Source organism: Marmota marmota, unplaced genomic scaffold, assembly GCF_001458135.2.
Source record: "Marmota marmota marmota unplaced genomic scaffold, marMar, whole genome shotgun sequence".
Classification (NCBI taxonomy): domain Eukaryota; kingdom Metazoa; phylum Chordata; class Mammalia; order Rodentia; family Sciuridae; genus Marmota; species Marmota marmota.
Genome location: NW_026000164.1, coordinates 1,420,972 through 1,431,221, shown reverse-complemented (window position 1 = coordinate 1,431,221; position 10,250 = coordinate 1,420,972).

Here is a 10,250-nt window from a genome sequence, read left to right as displayed (position 1 = left end):
CCGAATGCCGGGCCCTCACCCAGGACCTCAGAGTGTGGCCGGGTCTGGAGAGGGGGTCTTTAAGGAGCTGTGTTCAGAGGAGGCTGTGTACGCGGACCCTAATCCAACTTAACAGTGTCCTCATAGGAAGAGGCCAGCAGGAGAGACACCCAGGTGACAGAGCTGAAGACGGCCATCCAGAGGCAAGGAGGAGGGCCTGGGGGAAGCCAGCCTGCCCACACCTTCCTGGGCATCCAGCCTCCAGAGCTGGGAGGAAGTAGGTTTCTGTTGTCTGTGACACTGAGTTTATGGTGCTTTGTCCATCAGCCCTAGCAAACCAGCACGGTGCTCATATTTGAAATCTTTACAAATGCTGACACCTGCCACACCAGACCAAAGTGGCCTACTCCCTGACTTCCGCCACCACAGAGCTTCAGCTGTGGAATTCTGAATGGTCGGCTCTTGGTAGAACCGTCCATAGACTCCTGAAGTGCCCAGTCTCAGGTGGAGGGTTCTTGCTATTGACATAGAAAAGGACAAGGCAAGAACTTTGCTTCTACTCAGGAAAGGTGCTTCCTCCAGGATGTCACCTTTTAAATGACAACAGCCATGTGGGTGGCCTGAGCATTCTCCCTGCCAGGCCTGGCTTCAAATGCTCTGCGTGGGTTCACTATGCTGGTTCTTAGTAAAATGTGGATCAGTGTTACCACGCCCACTTTACAGATGAGGCTGAGGCAAGGAGAGTCACTTCCTGACTCATATGCACTTAGTAACTGCTACTAATTTTACTTACTTAGACCTGAGAGACCTGAGTTTTGCTCACGGCTGGATGAAGGAACGGGCTTGCTGGAAGCTGTCTGAGCACTAGTAAGTATTGGACAGTATTTGAGTGACCCATAACTTTGTTTTCCTTGTGATTCTGAATAATGAACACAATGTAAATCCTTAGCCCCTTTATGCCAGGGTAGATTCTCAACAAGTTAACCACCAGCAATTCCAAATAGGGTAAAATGTTTCATTATGTTCAGGCATTTAATGACGGTCCCATTTTGAATGTAAAGAAGTATCAAATGTTTTTTAATAGTAAGTCATTTCTTCTACCCCTGTTAAATGTACACAGGTCAAACATCTGAAGGCGGCGGCTCCAGAGGCACCTGGTGACCAGGCTCTTGGTGCACCGTGATTCTCTCAGGTGCTTGCAGGTGTCCTTCTCATCTCTCTCTGCTCACCTCCCACATTCTGGTTCCTCCTCTTCTCCACTCCTCACATTCCCAATATCCTGAGAACTGGAAGATTGTCCCAGCTGGTTTGCAAATAGGGTTGCCAGATAAAATACAGGACAACCAGTTAAAGTTAGGCTTCTGATAAACAACACGTGATTTTTTTTTAAGTACAAACGTGTCCCATGCATTATTCACAACACCCTCTCGGCATTGCATGAGACATGCTTATGCTCAAAAATTATTCATTGTTTATCTGAAATTCAAATTTACCTAAATGTCTTGAATTTTTATTTGCTAAATGTGACAAACATATTTGTAAGGATTGGCCCTGTTAGTGATTTGGAGAAATTTCTTGGAAGAGAAGACTGTGAGTGTGTGTGTGAGTGTGTGTGTGTGTGTGTGTGTGTGAGAGAGAGAATCGTAGGAGTTCCTGGCTGGGCAGGTTCATCTTGTTTATAATTTAACAGTGAACTCACTGATCTTATTAGGAGTAATGAATGTATGAGTGGCAGCTGCCTCACAGAACGCCTTCCTCATACTCCACCCCGGTTACCCTTTCACCAGGCCCTGAGGCCTCTCTTTGCAACCAGGCCAAGTTCTCGCCCACTGGGTCCTGCCTCTCAACCACCGCGGGGTCTTCCCTCTGCTCTTCTCCAGTAACTGGCTCATTGTGGTCAAAAGCCCTGATGTGAAGACCCAGAGCTCAGGATGCTAACCTGGGCCCATCACGCACGACCTGTGTGAACCTCAGAGTGTTTCTCAACTTCTCTGACCAACCCCCTCACCCCCCAGCTTCCAGGTTTCCAAGAAGGAGGCTGGGAATGGAGCTGTCAGGAGGGCAGGCGGGGAAGGTGGCAGGAAAGTGATCGTCTGAGCGATGACACCGCCAGGTTCCCCCTCCTTGTCCTCTGACTCCCTCAGGTTTGTAGGAGGGAGACCCACAGGTCGGTCATGTCCATATGCCCCCCAGTTCCTAGGTCGGCGCCCTTGGATCCTGGGCAGCAGTTTCCAGGCCCGCCTGGCCCAGAGGCAGACACCAGAGGGCGCCCCGCCACTGTCGCCTGCCGGGAGCTCGGGAGGAGGACTATGTGCAGAGCACTTGTGATCTGAAGTGCTGAACCAGTCTGCAGAGGTGGGTTTTGAGTTGAAATCTGGAAGGAGAAGGGGAAGAGGACCTGTGTAACTCCTCTGGGTTATTTAGAAACCTTTGCACTGCATGGCGTCGTGGTGAACAAGTGGCTCCTGGGTGGCAGGACCTGCTTTCTGGTTGACCTGCCCAGTGAAGGTGTCCTAAAGCCCTCTGAACTCCTTGAAAATGAGGACACAGAGCCAAGTGCAGACCTGGGATGGTGGCGCCATGCTTGTGGGCCACATGTCCAGCAGCCTCCTGCTGTTTGGAACTCAGTGGAGGGAGGGTCCCAAGGGGCCTGAGCCACCCAGAGGGCTGAAGTCAGCCACCTGCCAGACCTGTGAGGCCCAGGAGCAGAGCCCGGACCTCCTGCCTCCTGACACCTTGGCTCTCCGGAACAGCGAGTTAGGTGGGAGCGGGGCTGCTCGGGGCTGCAGAGGGGGAAGGACCCAGGCTCTGCCCACTCAGCCCTGGCGTGGTGCACAGGAGCTGTGGCATCCTCGCGGAGTCGGAGTGATTGACGTGGTTAAAGTGAGGCGTGAAGAATGAGCAACTGGAACCAATTTGGCCATCTCGAGATGTGATTTGAGGTGGCGTCTTAGGTATTAGGGTGCCTTGAAAACAGAACCAGCTGCGGTGATTGCAACCACCAGTTCTTATGAAGATTTCCTGTGCCGTGTGAGCCTTTGAGGGCTTTAATGGAGGGGAGTGATTTTTTTAAAAAAAAAGCCTCTCCTGCCTTCTGCTTGGGCAGGCTTGTTGGCGTGGGGACGGAGAGATGGTGTGGCAGTGAGCAGGTGGCAGTCTGGGTCTTTGTGGTTGTTGTCAGGCCCTGACAAATGCTAGGTTCCCCAGCAGGCCACCCGCCTGACCTGTGAGGCCCAGCAGCCCCTCTCGGAGCCCTGATCCTGCACACTCTGGCTCTCCAGAACACAGTTAGGAGGGAGGATCCTCGCAGCAGGAGGGAGGACCCCACAGGCTCCCGGATGGACGAGGTCAACAGTTCTGACCACTTGCCCGTGCACTGGGAAGCTCTGCCACAGGGGGACACTGATGGCTGAAGAGGAGGTCAGGGGCGACGGGAGGTGTGGTTTACTGTTGAACACTGCACCCCAGAGCATTGAGCTCTCCTTGGTGCTCCCTTCAGGTGAGCTGGACAGACCTCGGTGGGAAGGAAGTCACACAGCATGATGGTGTGGAAAAATGACCCGGTCTTCATGCAGCTGAGAGGCAAGCCACTCCGGTGTTTGTCTGTGTCCCTCCTCAGAGCATGGACACATCAACGGAGGTGCACGTTCCGCCCTGGACCAGAGCAGAGCTGGGGCTCCGTGGAGCGGCCACTCTCTGCCTGCCGGGTGCTTGCTGCGGTGGTTGCTGCAGGCTGTGTCAGGCCCTGCCTGCCAGACACAGAGCTGGTGGACAGAGCCCAGACTCACACCCGTCCCGTCGGTGTCCCTCCCCAGGGTGGCTTTCCCCAGCCCAGCAGGGGCCCGGGCTTGGCTTGTTTCTCCAGATGGCAGTGGGTGGCTTTGCATCGCCAGGGTCAGCGCATTCCCTTCTGTCCATTGGGCGGGGAGGGGGGTGTAGGGCGGTGGTACCGGGCTTCTCTTTTTCCCTTCACCTCCATAGGAGTCTAAAAGCCACCGTGAGATTTAATTGAAGCTATTTTCAAAAGAGCGTGTGATCTGCCTTGGGATTAAGCACAAAACTGGAAAGCCAGGGAGACGTTCTCGTGACTCTAGAGTCAGGCTTTTGAGGTGGGTGGCCGCCTGGCTATGCCCTGGGCTCCGCAGCCTTTTCCCTGGAGAGGGACATTCGAATGTTCTCCTTTACCAGCAGGTGCCTCGGTTGGGGGCTGTAGGCAGCTCCCAGGAGGAGAAATCCTACCTTTCCCTTCCAGCTCTGCACTCAGAGCTGATCTGTTGGTCACAGGGGACACCCCAGAGCAGAGGAAAGCCCTGTGTTCCTGAAGACTCTGGGAGAAGAAGAAATCCCAGAATATTTAATCCAAAGAAACAAAAATTGTTATCTTCCTCTTTTAAAGATATTGTGGCTAGGTAATGGAATTCAAAAGCGAGTTCATTGGGCTCCACCCTCAGGGGGCCTGAGGGGCTGCACCCAGCAGACATGCTCAGCTTGTGGCGTCCCCTGCGGTTCTTGAGGAATCTTACGGGGACCCTGTTTGGGGCTGCGTGTGCTTTCTAGGCCAGGTCAGACTTTGGTTTTTAAAAATTGCAACGAGAAAGACATTGTAGGTCACAGAGCTGGAAGCATCTTGCCTGTTTGGAATGCTCCACAAAGGCAGCTCTCAGGGTCTCTGGCTTGCTCCGCTTCTCAGCCCCGGAGGTGGGCACCCAGGTGCCTGCTCCGAGGTTCTGCTCAGGGGTGGCAGAGAATCAGCACCGAACCCCCGGGCAGAGGGAGAGGCCGTGTCAACATCTTTATTACCTTCTAGTAATCATGGATTTGAGGTGACAGCCAACCACAACTTCCTTTTGTTTTGGGGAACTTCTTTTGCTCTCTGTCTCTGTCTCTGTGCGTCTCTCCCTAATCCACACCTTCCCCAGGACAGAAGTTTCCTCCTTGGAGGAATCTAAGTTCGGCTTCCTCTTCTCTGGTTTGCGTGTGCCGTGGTGGCAGGATTTCACCAAAGGGGGGAAACATTGGACACGCGGAGACACCACAGGGCCTGACTGCCCGAGAGTGCAGGGCCCTCGGGTGGACCTAGCTCACGACAATGCCCACCCGGGTTGTCCTCACTGGCCCTGGAGGAGGGGAAAGGGCGACCCAGAAGTGCAGGCTGCACTGATGTGTTCGTCAGCACAAGTTTGCCGAGGACCTGTCGTGTGCCAGGGGCTCAGGCTCCTGGGGCTGCTGTGACAGGCCGGAGGGCTTGACCAGCAGACATTATTGTCACACAGTCCTGGAAGCCGGGGGCCAGAGTGTGGCTGGTTGGTTCCTTCCGCAGCCTCTCTCCCTGGCTTGCGGGTGGAGCGCTCTTCTCCACGTGGCCAGAGCCGGTGCTTTTCTGGGTCCAAATTCCCCTTTAATTAATTAGGGCACCAGTCAGACTGGATTAGGGCCACCCTAATGACCTCATTTTACCTCAAGGACCCCTTAGGGACCCCGTGTGCACATACAGCCACATCCTGAGGTCCTGGAGGTTAGCACAGCTGGCGAGGGCTGATGTTCTTTCCCTTGTCCTCTGTGTGTGCGAGAGCACATGTGCACACCCAAGCACACTGTGGATCATGTGCTGTCCCCTCCAAAGCTCATGTTGAAATTTAATGGCCATTTTAACAGGTTGAGAGGTGGGTCCTTGAAGAGGTGAAGGGCTCCACCCTCTTGGGCGGACTCAGTCCTCTTTCTCGTTCCTTCGTCCTGTCTTCTGCCAAGTGGCAACACAGCAACAAGACCTGGGCTTGCCGTGTGCTGCGCCTTGATGTTGAATTTCTCAGCCTCTAGAACTGTGAGCCAAAAAGTTTCTGTTCATTATAAATGACCCAGTCTTAGGCATTCAAAATAGGGTCCAATGGACTAAGTGCGTGTGTGTCTCTGTCTCTGTCTCTCTGTCTGTGCCTGTGTTTATGTCCATCACTGTCTCTGCCCATGCCTGTGTGTCTGTTTGTCTATGTTTATGTATCCATCTATGTCCGTGCATCTATTGCAACAAGTGACCACATACTTCCTGGGACCATGTCACGAGATGTGCACTCCACTCCTAGGACCAGGCCAGTATTATGACACGTGCTGAGGTGGTGCTGTGTGACGTGTGACTCTCCATCCTCTGCTTGTCACCTGCAGAGTGTCCCCCACAGGAATGTCTCTCCCCTGGACCCTGCTTCTCTCGGGAGCTGGAAGTCCGGCCCTGCACAGCTGTGCGGTCCAAGTCCTTGGTCCTGACTCGGGTGCCTCTTTTGTATCCTTTCCTAACAAAAATCCTCAATCAAACTGGGAGTCAGTAGCTTCCTTTTTGGCAAAACGTAAAGTCCCTGTGACATTTGCAATTCTAAGACAGGTTCAATCTTCTGAATCCTGAGTTCCGGCCCTGGGGCTGCGCCCCAGGTGTAGAGAGGCAGTGCAGAGAGGCAGGGCCCCTGTCGTGGGAAGGTCCGGTGGGCAGGTGTCCAGGGAGGACATGGTGCCTTCTGGGCATTTCCCCGGGAGTGGGGCCTCTTGTGTGAGCAGCAAAGAGGAGATGGCGTGGCTTTAGGAAGATGTTCGCAGATTTTCTTCTACAGTTTAGAAACCATCCGGCAGTGTTATTTGGACTGTTTTAAAGAATTCAGTCACCTGTACAAACTCTCCAGCTCAGGGCTGCAGATGGTGTTTTGGTTTCAGGCTGTTTTCCAGGATGATGTGTGTAGAACTGGACCTGTAAGAACTAGCTCAGGTGCACCTGGAGCAGGCAGGGCCATCCCTGTGGGCCAACTCAGCTGCGCTTGCCTGGCTGTCCTCCCTGCACCTCACACTGCCGCCCTGGGCTCTGGGGACCCTTGGCATCTCCAAGATGCTCATAGGTCTGAGTGTCTGCTGGGCTCTGCGTCTGCTTGGCCATGCTGCCAATCGAGATGCCACTGCAGCTTCCCTGCAGAGTTGCATCCTTCTAGAGTGTTCTGGGAACCTCGGAGGGATTCTAAGAATTAACAGTGCACCATTCAAGGAGTCTCGTCAGCCTGTCCTTCCCTTTCTCCCCATGAAGGGTGCCAGGGACACCACGGGAGATAACCAGGCATCTGGCTATATTCACAGGGCTACAGCACTGTCCATGGGTAGCATCTCCCGTCCATGCTCACAGGTGGGTTCTGAGAGCCCAGATCCACAGGGCACCTCTGCTTCTCACCCCCTCTCCTCTGTATTTGTTATATTATCTACCTTATTCTTTTACTTATTTCCCCAAAAGTGGCCTCCAGCTTCCTTGAGCTCAGTCATGCTATTGACTTCTGCTCTTGGGCAGGGATGAGGGGCAGATTTAGGGGGTGGGAAGTAGGGGACAACTGGGTAGGACTGATGGGGACAGTAGGTATGAAGAAGCATGTGGCTCACTGTGGGGACAGGAGGAGGGACAGGGTGTTGGTGGCTCACTGAGACTATGGAGCCTGCATGTGTCAGCAGCAGGCGAGGCTCCTGGGCCACCAGAGGGTGTCGGGTGGTTTGGGGGCAGTGGTGGGGTAGGGGTGGTGGTATGGAGGGCTGGGTTCTGGGGTGTGATGGGGCTGCGCTTGCTGGACCCCCTGGATGCCTGTGTGAGGCCGCTGCCGGCCTCTCTGGCAACTCTGAGCACCGCTGGCATGTGGCTGCTCCGTGTGTCTCCTGTGGGGCTCAGGTGCTGTCTGTCTGAGGAGGTGGCATCAGGTGCGAGGCCTCTACCCCAAAACTACAGCCATGGATGCCAGCAGTCACACCCAAGCAAGAGTCCCTGTCCAGTCAAGGACAGCATGGACGCGTCGATGCCCACCGGACCTTCCCACGACAGGGGCCCTGCCTCTCTGCACTGCTCCTCCTCTCGGCCTTTCCTGACACCTGCCTGTCATCCGTCCATCACACTGGGCAGCTAACCAGCCTGACAGATGGCAGCAGCACTGACCCGAGGGTGGTACCACGATGGACAGGACAGGTGGCCTTGGTGACTCTGCCCTTCCTGGGAGCAGGCCGTGGTGCCTTGTGAGGGCTGTGTGCCGTGTCAGTGCTCACACCGGCTTCCCGGCAGCCCCTGTTGTCCACGCCTGGAGCTGCCGCACGGTTTCCCTGGCCGCCCTGGCCTGCTGCCTGGCAGTGGGCACACAGGCAGGGCAGGCAGCGCTAACTCAGTGGCAGATGCAGCCCAGTGGCCACGGGGTCAGAACAGACTTTCCCGTGAGCCATAATGGCAGATGAAGACTTAAGAGCATGTCCCTCTGTGTTTTCCCACTGTCTGTCAACATAGTTTTAACGATTAGATATGATCCTAGTGCACAGGACGATGACCATGAGAGCGTCACCCACAGGGGGGAGAAGAGGCGGTGTCTGGGGAGAGGTGACAGTCCCAGCCCTGCTCCTTGCCACCAGTGGCCGTTGGCAGGGCTTGACCTCCCTGCCCCTCCCTCTCTCCCCTTGTCGGATGGAGACAGCAGGACCGAGCTATAGGCTGGGTGAGGATGAAGGGACTTTCCTTGTTGAGGGCACCTGGCTTGGTGCAAGGCCGGTGCTTTTCATGCAGCTGTTTCCTGTGAAAGGGAAGAGGCAGAGAAACACACACAGCTTCCTTCAGGTTGTGGGTCTGGGAAGACGCTAGGGAAGATGGGGATGGAGTGGGAGGTGGATGAGGGACAAGGGCAGAGAAAAGGGCGAATACAGACCGAAGAGAGTCCTCAGGGCTTCAGGCCATCTGATGGCACTGTGGTGACATGATCAAACCATCATGATGGCTTTGTGATGGCATCATCAAGGTACTGTGATGACATCATCAGGCCATCAAGATGACATCATGGAACTGTGATGACATCATTAAGCCACCATAAAGCCATTGTCATGTCACCATAGTGACATCATCAAGACACAATGATGACATCATTAAGACACCATCATGGCACCACAGTGACATCATTGATACCACTATGCCATCACAATGACACCATAATGATGACATCAAGCTGTCACGATGACACCATGATGACATCATCAAGCCATCATGATGTCTCCATGGTAACATCACCAAGACAATGGTGTAGGGAAGGAGATGGTGCTGCCGCGTCTTTGAACTCCAGCCGGGTGCCCACAGAGCAGACCCGGGCAGACCTCTTCCTGCAACTCCCAGGCCCTTCCAGGCTTGCAACGCCCCCCACCCCTCAGCCTTCCTCCTTGTGCTCTTCTCTTTAAGAGTACGTAATGACAAAGAGGAGGCCTTTTGTGGCTCCTTGGCACCGAGCACCTTGGAGGAGAGGGTGGTCTTGGCAGGCACGCAGCACACAGGAAGAAGCTGGTGGCACTGCGGGTGCAGAAATGCAGCAGAGCCCAGGAGAGCAGGGGACTTGGTGCTGGGGGTGCGCAGGTGAGGAGTTTCTGCCTGTGGCGCCCTTTGCTGTGCCTGGGCAGCCATCTGCGTGGCGTCAGAGAAGTCCCAGGCTTGCATGGAAGCCCCGGGCAGCTTGCTCAGAACACCAGGTCAGATGCTTTTACCCGGGGCCTCTGTGTGAGGCACGTGCCGGGACATGGTGGGCTCCAGTGGTTTTCTGAAATGAGCTCTCAAACCTCCATTTAAACTCACGTGTTTAGTTGGCAGTAGGAAAGATCTAGGCTCTTAATCCAAGATGTTTTATAAGCTAACAAGAGAATTTATTCAATTTTATAAGGGTAATTTTACTCACAAGAGATTGTTAGGTCAAAGTTATTGAGTTAATTATAACACGGTTGGAAAGTAAACTCAATTTTCCAGGGCAAACATTATTCATGACTCTAAGAGAACAGACTTGACCCTCTGCAACAAACATTCCAACACAGACAATTTCCTATAACAAACATTTAAGGGAATCTCCAGTTAATGCAGATTTAAGGTTACAGGTAGGTAATGAGGGCAGATTCTCTGAGGATGGGGGAAGCATGTGTCCAATTGTACTTAGCAGACAGAGCAGTTCAAATTTAATCTTAGGAAGATTTCATCCCTCTTGGCAGAGAGTCTGTTTTGTTCTGCTACAGCACATGTTGTTGTAGAGTGAATGAACCCCATGCAAGTGGCTGGCAAGAGAGCGTTCAGTGTAACAGACGCTACATTTTCATAGGTGATAGTTACGGTTTGGATGTGAGGTGTCCCCCAGAAGCTCATGTGTGAGACAATGCAAGAAGGTTCCCGAGGTGAAATGATGGGGTGGTGAGAACCTTAACCAACTCAGTGCATTAATGTGCTGATAGGGATTAACTGGGTGGTGACTGTAGGCAGGTAG